This window comes from Danio rerio, chromosome 23, assembly GCF_049306965.1.
Source record: "Danio rerio strain Tuebingen ecotype United States chromosome 23, GRCz12tu, whole genome shotgun sequence".
Lineage (NCBI taxonomy): Eukaryota > Metazoa > Chordata > Actinopteri > Cypriniformes > Danionidae > Danio > Danio rerio.
Genome location: NC_133198.1, coordinates 45694782 through 45707500, shown reverse-complemented (window position 1 = coordinate 45707500; position 12719 = coordinate 45694782). Strand labels below are relative to the sequence as shown.

General features: G+C 39.0%; 1 protein-coding gene across 1 annotated transcript in view; it reads right to left on the bottom strand.

Annotated features, from left to right (window-relative positions):
- The window catches only part of tut4 (terminal uridylyl transferase 4), a 162033-nt gene that overhangs the window by 65681 nt on the left and 83633 nt on the right, over positions 1–12719 (bottom strand). The window lies entirely within an intron of this gene.

The window sequence follows — 12719 nt, the reverse complement described above, 5'->3', positions numbered from 1 at the left end:
CTAAACAGACCTGGCAGGCCCAAATGTATTGTGAAGGTCCTCTGGGAACGTCTGGCTGACGACATCGTCTGCGAACGACATCGAGTGGTACATGTTCTCCAACCCCATGCAGCCGTGAGGAGCTGTGAAAGCTACGCCTGTGGTGCCTGTTGTGGCAGCAATCTAACGATGGTGGACATCTGAAGTAAGGGATGCCGTCAAGGTGAAGAAAGACAGGCTTTGGTTGGTTTGTAGGATTCCAGAGGCAGCTAACAGCCCAAGCATGTTGCAGCCCCGGCGGTTGCAAAGCAAAAACTCAGGTCTGGAAGAGTTCGGGGAAAGCATGGAGAACCACTGGCTTGCTTCAAAGAGATTCTGGCAAACCGTCCAGCGCCTCAGGATGGGAAAGCAGGTACTGGAGAGGAGGATTCGGCTGAACCATGTGGATTTTGTCCAGGCCATGGGACACTGTACCAGCTCTACACCCTCACTAGGGTGCTCGAGTGGTCATGATGAGTATACCCAACCACTCCACATGTTTCGTGGAGAAGGCAATCAAACAATGTCCTTCATGACATTCTGTTGGGGGTCCTCTGGGAGTATGGGGTCAGAGGCGCTCTGTTAAGGGCTGTCTGTATGGACAGAGCAGGTTGACATTAGCAGCAATAAATTAGGCTTGTTTACAGTAAACGTTGGACTCTGGAAAGGTTGCGCTTTGTCATCAGTTCTGTTTATAAATTTTATGGGCAGAATTTGTCTGTGCAACCTAGGGCTAGAGGGGGTCTGGTTCGGGGACCACAGCATTTCATCTATATTATTTAATAATAATAATAATAATAATATTTCCTTACATTTATATAGCGCTTATCTGGGCATTTAAAGCGCTTTACACACATTGGGGGGGGGGGGGGGGGSGGGGGTGGGGGGGGGAAGGAGGGGGGGGATTCTCCTTATTCACCACCAGTGTGCATTATCCACCTGGATGAGGCGACAGCAGCCATTTTGCGCCAGACCGCACATCACACACCAGCTGATTGGTAGAGAGGAGACAGAGGGATAAAGCCAATTCTGATGGGAATAGTTAGAAGATGCCATGATGGACAGAGACCAGTGGGCAGATTTGGCCAGGATGCCGGAGTTAAACCACTACACATCCTGGGATTTTCAACGACCACAGAGAGTCAGGGCCTGGGTTTAACGTCTCATCCAAAAGACAGATTTGCTGTTGTTCTGTTAGCTTCATCGGACACGGACCCTCAGCATGCATTGGAGCAGTTTGCTGCAGAGTGTGATGCGGCTGGGATGAGAATCAGCACCTTCAAGTCCGAGGCCATGATACTTCACCGGAAAAGGTGGCTCAAGGAGGAGGAGTTCAAGTATCTAAGGGTTTTGTTTTCGAGTGAGGGAAGGATGGAACGAGATTGACAGGGGTATCGGTGAAGCGTCAGCAGCAATACCAGTCAATGTACAAGTCTGTAGTGGTAAAGGAGCAGAGCTGAATGGTTAAGCTCTTGATTACGGGTTAATCTATGATCCTACTGTCACATATGGTCATGAGCTTTTGTTGGGCAAGTGAGACAAGATCTCAGATACAAGTGAATGTATGGAACAAAATCAATGCCTAAAGTCTTGAATTAAAAAGCTTGTTGAATATCACAAACTGAAAAAAATAATACACCGTATTAACAAGTTCTTGCATTTTAATGACTTGAATTCCAGGGTTTGTATTTTTAGGTCCTGAAATTTAACATATCTGTATATTTAAGCTTTGAATATTTCAACGAAAACACGTTTTCATACTTAAAAATTCAATAATTCATATTCAATTTTCAGATTTCACTTACAAAATATTCAATACCCTTTTAAAATACGATTTATAATATTCAAAAGGTCATTTTCAGTTCATTTTATTTCAGTTCAAATATTCGCTTCCATAAATTCAGTGGATCAAATTCGACTGTTAAAATTCAACATTACATCCGGGAACTGCAGGAAAAGTAATAGATTGCAGATTGAAGATCGCCAGCTGCTCTAGCTTTCACCAGCAGGTGGAGATGGAATGTAAGATTTTTAACCCAGTAAACAGGCGAGAAAAAGGCTATTAAAGGCACAAAAGTAGCATTTAATATTAATATCAATGCCTTGGACATTATAAATGATAAAATGTAGAAAAATGTAAAGTAAAATGAGTAAATGAGGTTTTAGTCATCTATATTTGCCCTTATGTAACGGAAGCCAGCTGGTGATCGCGTAAATCTCAGTTCTCGGATCCAGTGACAGACGTTGTTCTGCAATCTTATCGGAGCTTATGCCGGCTCGCTCCCAGCTCGGACCGGTGCAGTTACTTGCACATAAACCGCCTTTTGATGAATATGATGTTACACATTGTCTATCTTTATTGACTCTTTCTTCCATAGACGCAAAGTATTATATTGACAGCTAAAGAATATAAACGTAAGAGAAACAGGAAAGGAAATATTATAATAATACAAAATAGATAAACATTGACAGGGCTAAGAACAATTACGAACAAAGATATTCAAAAGCAGAGAGATTTTATGAGAATGTCACACAAAACAGTTTACTTGGAACTGTTAAACAGTGTTCAGGTATGATTTAAGGTTGGTTATGGATGGGGGCGTCCAGGGCCGGAGTGGGACTGCTTTTCAGCCCTGGAATTTCAAGCCTCAGACCGGCCCACCTCAGTTCACGACTGACTATATTAAAATAAGGACATTTCCATTTCAGTTTGTAATTACAATATCACGTCTTTTTTAAGAAAACAGCTGCTTTAGAACTTCAAATGTTCAACAACTCTAACAGTATTATATGTCTTAACAATAAAAATAAGAAAAAAAAAAAAAAAACATACTCAGACGAGAATCAAACCCCGATCGGCAGCGTAGTAATCTAACGTGCTAACCACTGGACCACAGCAGTTGTAGTTAAAAACCATTAATTTGAAGGCTACTTGTATATAAACAGAGCAGAGCTACGGTAAAATAATGAATAAGAAGACTGGTCAAATAAATAAATTAATTTAAAAAGTGTGACTGCTGAGAGCAACAGATTCTGAAGCTAGGGACACCGGCCCTCGCGGCCAAAAAACGGACCGGCCCACCGGGAATTCTCCCGGTCCTCCCGATTAGCCAATCCGGGCCTGGGGGCGTCTAATTTAAAATAATTTAACATAACGTGCGAATGCATTAAAGGAGCGTCTTCATTTATTATTTAAACGCAGCTATGTCAGGATTGGGATAGGTTATATAATTTCATTATTTAAATTATGATTGTTGATATTAATATTTTATGACATGTATTTGGGCTATTGCGCTAAAATAAGTCATCCGTGATTCTAAATTAATATTTCTATTTATCCTTTGTAGCTATCACTTTGATATCGTCTTTCTCTTCTTTTTTCCTATTTTTTGTGGTTCTGCCACGGTTACGTTTGCAAAATGTCTTTAGTTTGTCCAGAATATTGCTTTTCCACTAAAATAGAGACGAAGCAGAAGGAAAATGAATGAATTGATGAATGAATGAAATGATTGACGTTTTAATGCATGTGCGGTGCGGCTTGCTCACGACAAAGACGAACGAGTGGCCGCGAGCTCCGGTGGGCGGTCAGAGCCAGCGCCGCATATCAAACTGGTTAAGAGATGCTGGATGGCTGCCAATATGATAGGAATTCTTCCGAAGTTTCAGATGATATCTGGGCTTGTGCATAATAATGTAAAATAAAAGTGAAAGTCATGACATTTGGCCAAGCATAAGAATAGCCTACAAGAGTGTTTCGATTATTATCATGACATGTCATGCTTGGGATTATATGAATAACACCTCGCTGTTTACCATTTCCGAAAGTGGAGCTGACGTCGGCGCGAAATTGCTTGTATAATTGTAAAAAGAGTGATGAATATTAATGGATTTCTTATATCTTTCATTTCTGATAATATAATTGATTTAACTAGTATGAGAGTATCCAACACTCATTTAGCAAAAATGCATCCAGAATCCTAAACCAATAACTTTGTCAAGCCAAAATTATGATTTTTTAGGCTACTGATTTTTTTTTAAACAAGAAAAAAGAAACTATTAGCTACCCTAGCAATTGTTTATTTAAATATGATCATCTCAAAATATAAAATAAAAACATAATGGTTTGACTTTGTGAAATCATAAAACACACTTGCAGAAAAGAGTTAATAGAATAAATGAGCAAATACATTCTCTCCAGTAGATGGCGATTAAAGCTCAGTAATAATCCCATGATTTGCAGAAACCCCTCAACCACGCATGTCAAACCACGCATTCTAAACATTAATCTTATGAAACTAGCTGAAGTGACAACTATATTAAATTTAAACCAGTTTAAACAAGTTTATATGTTTAATAACTGCAAAAAAGATCAACATTGCTAATCATAAAATACAAACGGTTGCTGAAAAGTTATAAATAATGGTTTTCTCATTTAATACTGAAAACAAATTAAAGTCAGTTATAACTGCCTATTGTCAAACCACAGGCGACTCATTTTATTACTTATAATTGGCTGCGACATTGCCACATTTGCGTTAATACATTTTTCTTGCCCATAGGCTACATAACAATAAAACAATATTCTGGACAAACTAAGACATTTTGCAAACGTTTAACTGTGGCAGAACCCCAATAATTAGAAAAAAGAAGAGAAAGACAGGCAGAGTGATAAAAAGGATAAATAGAAATATTAATTTAGAATCACGGATGACTTATTTAAGCGCAATAGCCCAAATACATGTCATAAAATATTAATATCAACAATCATAATTTAAATAATGAAATTATATAACCTATCCCAATCCTGACATAGCTGCGTTTAAATAATAACTGACGCTCCTTTAATGCATTCGCACGTTATGTTAAATTATTTTAAATTAGACGCCCCCATCCATAACCAACCTTAAATCATACCTGAACACTGTTTAACAGTTCCAAGTAAACTGTTTTGTGTGACATTCTCATAAAATCTCTCTGCTTTTGAATATCTTTGTTCGTAATTGTTCTTAGCCCTGTCAATGTTTATCTATTTTGTATTATTATAATATTTCCTTTCCTGTTTCTCTTACGTTTATATTCTTTAGCTGTCAATATAATACTTTGCGTCTATGGAAGAAAGAGTCAATAAAGATAGACAATGTGTAACATCATATTCATCAAAAGGCGGTTTATGTGCAAGTAACTGCACCGGTCCGAGCTGGGAGCGAGCCGGCATAAGCTCCGATAGGATTGCAGAACAACGTCTGTCACTGGATCCGAGAACTGAGATTTACGCGATCACCAGCTGGCTTCCGATACATAAGGGCAAATATAAATGGCTAAAACCTCATTTACTCATTTTACTCACACATTTTATCATTTATAATGTCCAAGGCATTGATATTAATATTAAATGCTACTTTTGTGCCTTTAATAGCCTTTTTCTCGCCTGTTTACTGGGTTAAAAATCTTACATTCCATCTCCACCTGCTGGTGAAAGCTAGAGCAGCTGGCGATCTTCAATCTGCAATCTATTACTTTTCCTGCAGTTCCCGGATGTAATGTTGAATTTTAACAGTCGAATTTGATCCACTGAATTTATGGAAGCGAATATTTGAACTGAAATAAAATGAACTGAAAATGACCTTTTGAATATTATACATCGTATTTTTAAAGGGTATTGAATATTTTGTAAGTGAAATCTGAAAATTGAATATGAATTATTGAATTTTTAAGTATGAAAACGTGTTTGAAATATTTTTCGTTGAAATATTCAAAGCTTAAATATACAGATATGTTAAATTTCAGGACCTAAAAATACAAACCCTGGAATTCAAGTCATTAAAATGCAAGAACTTGTTAATACGGTGTATTATTTTTTTCAGTTTGTGATATTCAACAAGCTTTTTAATTCAAGACTTTAGGCATTGATTTTGTTCCATATGAATGAGTTTCCTTCATATGATGCCAAGACGCACCTTTATAGATAAGGTGAGAAGCTTGGGAATCCGTTTCGGATGCCTAACGAGGAAGGAGGTCCAGGCTTGTCCCATCTGTTTTTGTGAAATCATATAGACATATAGAGCACCTATAGAACAGCATGAATAACAGTGTTTCCTTAGATACTGCAGTAAACAAAACAGCGTGATGTCAAGTCTAGCAGGATTTTATCGATGCTTAAAACTACACAGTAGAGATCTGCGCGAGACTAAATTTTGAATCCCGCTCCCGCCCGCACCCGCCAGGTTTTAGCCCGAACCCGACTGCTCCCACTTATATTAAGAATTCATTGTCCCGCTGCCCGACCCGCCCCGTTTTCTGGCCGCCGCGCCCGATCCCGCTAAAGAGCGGGGGAGAACAAAACCGAAAATCCCCCAGCTATACAGTCCAGACAGCCAAGCTGTCTGTATAAACACACACACACACACACACACAGACAAATCTCTCTCTCTCATACGCGCGCACTAACACACACACACACACACACACACACACACACACACACACACACACACACAAGCACCAAGCAGACACACAGTTTGCTGTTATATCAACTCAAAGGCTTGTAATACCATGTATCAAGTACCAATGCAATATCAAAAGGTTTTATATAAAGGTATATAAATACTGAGTCGCACCAGCTCCGGGCCGCAGCGCACATTACTCTCGGGCCGATTCCGGCACGGATGCGACAGCGTCAGCTCGCTTACGGCCGCCGCATCTGGCCCGATTGATTCGGGCCGGAATTGTGCAGTGAGTCCACAAGCGTCCGGAGTCCGGCAGTTGGAGCCGGGCTGTGTGTCTCTCTCTCTCTCTCTCTCATTCGCATAGCAATATCCGCAATATTGCTAGACAGCTCGCTCCCGTCCCAAATTAAACCCGTTACCGACCGCTCCCGCGATTTATTCGGAATAAATTCGGGAATGCAGACCTCTACTACACAGCAACCTAATATTTGCAGATTATATTCAGGCAAACTTTAGAATACAACTACACATTGTGTAACCAAAAATGAAAAAAGCCCATAAATATCTCTGAAAAGGGATCAACTTAATATTTTTTAAAACCCAGCAAACACCCTGTTACTAAGGATTGGCGTCATACCAGAGTTTTTACATGCGCAGTAGCTGGAGCAAACTGGAAATATCATGTTTTACACATAAATAAAGCTTAAACGACAAAAGTAATGGGACAGGTCACTTCAGATTTTGTTGCCGATTTGAAATATGTAATTTAACCCAAAATTCAGCAAGCAGTTTTGCAGATTTCGGGATTTCCCATTCATTTTGATAAGACTTTGGTCCTGGACAAACTGCCCAGAGGCATTGCGAAAATGGCTCCCGAGTAAACAGATTTTGAGTTCACTGTCCTGCATGATAAGAGAGAGACCTGCATATTAATGAAGGAGCTTCACAACATTCGTATTCACAACATTTCCCATGTAGCTGAAAAAGAGGCCCAGCTCCTGCAGCAGAAAACACCACCAAAACATGAGACGTCACCTCCAGCTTCTAAACACTTTGAGTTCAGTCTTATTTCAGTTTGAATAGCTGATATTTTACCTTATTAGATTAAAGCTTTCATCACTTAAGTTCACTGTCCACAAAACAAACTCTTCAACAAATGTTAGTTAAGATTAGGTTAAGTTTATACGAAGGTTTGACCACTGCAAGACATTCAGTCCCAATTCTCTTCAACATGTTAGTGTTGAACTGATAGACCATGGCATTTGTCTTTATTAATGACTACAATCTTCGCAAAGACTCTAGAAATCACATATTGTTTTTTCTGGCTGTGAAATGTTAATCTCTCTGACCTTCATCTGGACAATCTGAGGGTTTCAGTCATTTTACAATTCACTGTAGATGAATATAGCAAGCTCTTTTAGCTCTTTGAAATATTTCTGAGATGCAGCAATTGATTATGCAAGAATCTAAGAAAAGCTTTCAGCTAGATGTAGGTGCCTTTCAGTATCAGGATTGAATCTTTAATGGTTTTAACAAGCAGATACATAAAATAGGAGACACTCTTTAGGAAGACATCCAACATCACTGCTGTCAAAATAAAAACTGCAAAAATGTCAAATTTTCAAGAAAGCGAAGTGCTGATGTTGCATAGATGACCAAGGGCACAGTTGTGTTGACAGCTTGCAGGAATGCAGACAGTAATTTATGATAAACCTTTGGCTTGTAGGGTCCAGCCAGTTGGTCCAATGCCGGTTTCCACTGGTGGATGAAGGTTCACTGCATGTTCGGTCTTTCCAGTGCACAATGTTGATTTATATTAAACTTAACTCATATCTGACTCCAATTTTAGTATGAGGTGGTTTAGAATATTAATATATTTATCCTCGTTTTATCTGACTCCAATTATAAAACATTGATAAGATTATTTTGTTTCCTTTCACATTATTTTAGATTATGATTGAATATTCTTTTGATTTGTTATTATACCTTATTCTCATTTACTCAGATTCCTATAGCATCTCAAGTCTTGCACCGGCCGGGTATACAATCTCTTAATACAAGCTTGTCAGTCTTGGTCATTAAACAGAGGCGATTAACCACTCTCCTAAAAAGGCAGAACCCTACTTACTCAATTTAGGAGATTTTTATGTGGTCCCCATAGATCTGTTATCTACTTAATCAAGACAATAATCGCACAGGATTATAAGTTTGTAGATAAAGGCCTAAATATCCACATTTAAAGTAGTTTCAACAATATTTTGTTGTTCTAAATAGTTGGCCTTTTACAGTCCAAGTATACATGAATAAATGCCAATTTGTTAGTCGGATCTCTACCAACATTGTATAGCGTGCCAAGCTGCTCCGTCTACATGTTTTAGTCTGTTACTAACCTGTACAGTGGCTTGTAGTGCTATGGACAACAACATTTATCAGTGATAATAACACGAGGACTGTTTGAATAATTCAAAACATAATTTATTAGTCAGGTTAATGTATTATGCCAAATTCAATCAGTCAATTCATAAACGATCAATACAAAACATCAAATTATCAAAGACACATCCAAGATGAAAAAGATGCATTCCTGACTTCAAAAATACATAGCAAGCCATGTTATGGGCTGATCTGGTTAGGCAGAATCACCCTGAGTCTTTCTCAAACCTTACCTTAAATAATCCAAGAATCCCCTCAAGTAAGGGGGTGTGAATAACAAAAGGCATTCACACTTAGTTGAAAGTCACACCCTTCACAGTGGTTCAAAAGATGCCTGAAGTTATATATTTATTGTTTTGATTATGTCTGTTTCTGAGAGAATGAGACCATTGTACCAATCGCACTGAGACATTTCAAATGATATCAAACATGATAGTTAAAGTCAGTTTGGTTAATCTAGAACATTCAAACATTGAAATGACCATATGCGTGAGATGGGGGGGATGAAGCCGAGTGTCAGCAAACTCAGATGCAAATGCAGCAGGAACTAGTTTTTCCCGCATTCCCACCTGCTGGGTTGTTAAGTCACCAGTCTCTGTTTTCAGCTCATGTTTTGAATTGTCAAAGATATCAAAATATTTGCAATATTTCAACTCTTACAGGCTAAATTTAAACTTAAGGAACATGTAAAGCTAACAACACAGTTAGCACTTGTTCATACCTGTCCAACAAGTGACCACGCCTGAGTGAGATTCTACTTTGTGAAGGTATGTGAAGTGTATGTTATCTTGACTGAATCCATCTAAAAACATGATGGAGCAGATAATGTTGGAAAGGCGTTCTGTTGCATGTTGGGGGTCAAACAGCTTTAACAGAGACAATGACAAGTTAGTGTCTGGCAGGGAAACGTAGAATACTTTAAAGAGAGCCTTGTGAATTAAGACTTTTAAGGGTCCTAAGATGGCTAGAAAAGGAATTTAAAAATACACCTGCTTTTAAGTTTGAAGTATACCTAGTAGGACCAGGGTTGAAGCTAAACCCATACACCCAAATCCACTTGGATGGTGCGACGGCAGCCACAGGACAATGGCGTCAGTGCGCTTACAACATACTATTGGGGGAGTGGTCATACAGCCAATTCGGTGGATGGGGATGATTGAGAGGCCATGATCAGTAAGGGGGGGATGGATGGAACTTGACCAGGACTCCAGGCTGCACCCCTACTCTTTACGAGTAGTGCCATGGGATTTTTAAGTCAAGACCTCGGTTTAATGTCTCATCCGAAAGACGATGCCCACTGACAGTATAGCATCCCCTTCACTTTTACTGGGGCATTAGGACTCTCACAGACCACAGATTCAGAGACCACAGGTCTCCCATCCAGGCTCAGCCCTGCTTAACTTCAGTGAGTAACCGGTCTTGGGCTGCAGAGTGATATGGCTGTGGCTTCCAGAAAGAACCAAGAACACTTTTGTGTGCCAAAAAACCCTAAAAACAATGTTTTCTTTTCCTCACAAGTTTATCTGGGAATGTGTTGACCACAGAGAGTCTGACTTACTGCCAATACATTCAGCCATGCAACAGCACATTGCTTATAGTAGACACGCATCCTTATTTGATGCAGAACAGTTTTTTTTTTTTTTTTTTTTTTGGCAGACAAAATAATTTCTTTGTAGCATGGTATGATTACATTTGAACCACTGGAGTCACATGGAATGTTTTGACAAAGTTTTTGGTTCGTTTGCTGGAGTTTGAACGTCTTGAGACCCTTGCTTTCTATTGAGCAGAGTTTAGCCCCAACCCTGGTCTTGCTAGGTATATTTGAAACTTAAAGTTGGGTGCATTGAGGCAAATTGGAGCTAAACCTTGAAATGGCACTGGCCCTCCAGGACTGATATTGAAGCAAGCACCTTAAAATAGCAAGACAAAAAGTATTGGAGTTTATTCGGCTACTTTTTGCAGGACAATGTAATCTATGAAAGATCAGGCTCAGACATTGCAGGCACTTACAAGAGAAGGAAAACACTCCCTTTTTCTCATTTCCTAACACTTCCAGAGGGAATGGTTCATAAGCATTCCTAAGAGTTTTCAAGTACAAGTTTTCTGCACTAAGAACAAAAAGGTGAACAAAAAGAATTTAGTAAACGATCAATGCAATTGGGGGGCTTTGCTTATGATTTCTCTGTGGCCACATTATTAGGTACACTGGTTCAATCGCTTGTTATATCGCATGCCAGAAAATCTATTAATTTTGGCATTTAGACACAGCCAAGAAGATCTACTTGAATTAAATTAAGAACAAAAAGTACATGTTTATAGGTGGTGTTACATACCAGGATTTCAGGCAGGCAGGTAGGAGAGTAGTGGTAGAATGCTGGAGTTCTAGTTAAACTGATTCAGCTCAGTGTAATAATTGTAATACAAATGTCACTGTTGAAAGCTGATGTTTGGAAGAGCAGCTCCGTATATAAGATATGTGATTTTGTATGTATGCATTTAAATGTGTTTTTGTAGTTATTTTCAGTTTGTTTTGACTTGTCTATTTCCTTATTTACTTTCTCATTGCTTAATTAAGCTGGTTATTGTTTGCAGCTGTGATGTCTAGACTTTGACTATTGCTACATCACCTACTTCATAGGTACTACATTGGAATTTAGTAAAATATTTCAATAGAAAATTATGTTCTATATAGTAAGTCTACTAAAGGAGGTCAAGCCTTCTTATTTATGGCTCCTAAACTCTGGAATAGCCTTCCTGATAATGTCCGAGGCTCGGACATGCTTTCTCAGTTCAAAACTAGATTAAAGACTTATCTTTTTAGTAAAGCATATACGCAATGCATCACATAACGGTACAATGCATGAGTGTGCTATACGCAGGTGAGTGGGCTTGACAAACCTTAATGCACCTGACATTTTGTTAGAAACACAAACATGTTTGTTTCTATGTCTGTTAATATAACTACTATTTTCATTTATAGCACTTAATTTTTGCATTTTGTGTTTAAATACATTATGAACAGCAGCTACACTTATTATTTTCTTTATTCTCCGTTTCCACCTGGGGATACTCATCCTGAGGCCTCTAGAGATTATGCAGTGTCACTGATGTGATCCAAGACCTGTGAAGAAATGATGCCAAGGTGTCCATAATCCTGGACCAGACCATATCCTGAGCTGACGCTGTTGTGGTTATGGAGGAGTGGAGAGATTGGGACTGATTCCTGAAAGACCCCAGTGACAGACGAGTCTTCGCATTGATCCAGTGGGTCAGCCTGAACACCTGCTGGTGATCTACTCACACCTGCAGCTTCTCCACGATAGAAGTCCAGCATTTTCCAGCCTCCAGCACCTAGACTGCAGCTCTGTACAAGAAGTTTAATCAGAGGAGCAATGGTCGTGCCCAACTGAGCCTGGTTTCTCTCTTGGTTTTTAATCCTTCACTTTCGTCAACTGGTGAAGATTGTTCCTCGCCACTAGCTTGCTTGATTTGGGACTTGTGGAGCTGCGTATCTATGGATTTGCTCTTCACTGCTGAAAGGCCAAACACTTAAATCTAAACCACACAGAACTGAACTACACTGACCTTCAACTCTGAAATCTGGACTTACACGGTTTCAATTTACTAGAACTTCTTTGTGAAGCTGCTTTGAAACAATCTAGATTGTAAAAGCTCGATAGAAATAAAGACGAATTGAATTTAATTAAATAATAATGTTTACATATTTGGACTCAATTCTGTATGAATAATTTTAGAAGGAATGCTCAAGACCTTACTTAATATATGAATTACTTAATATATGCAACAACTCAATTTAAATGT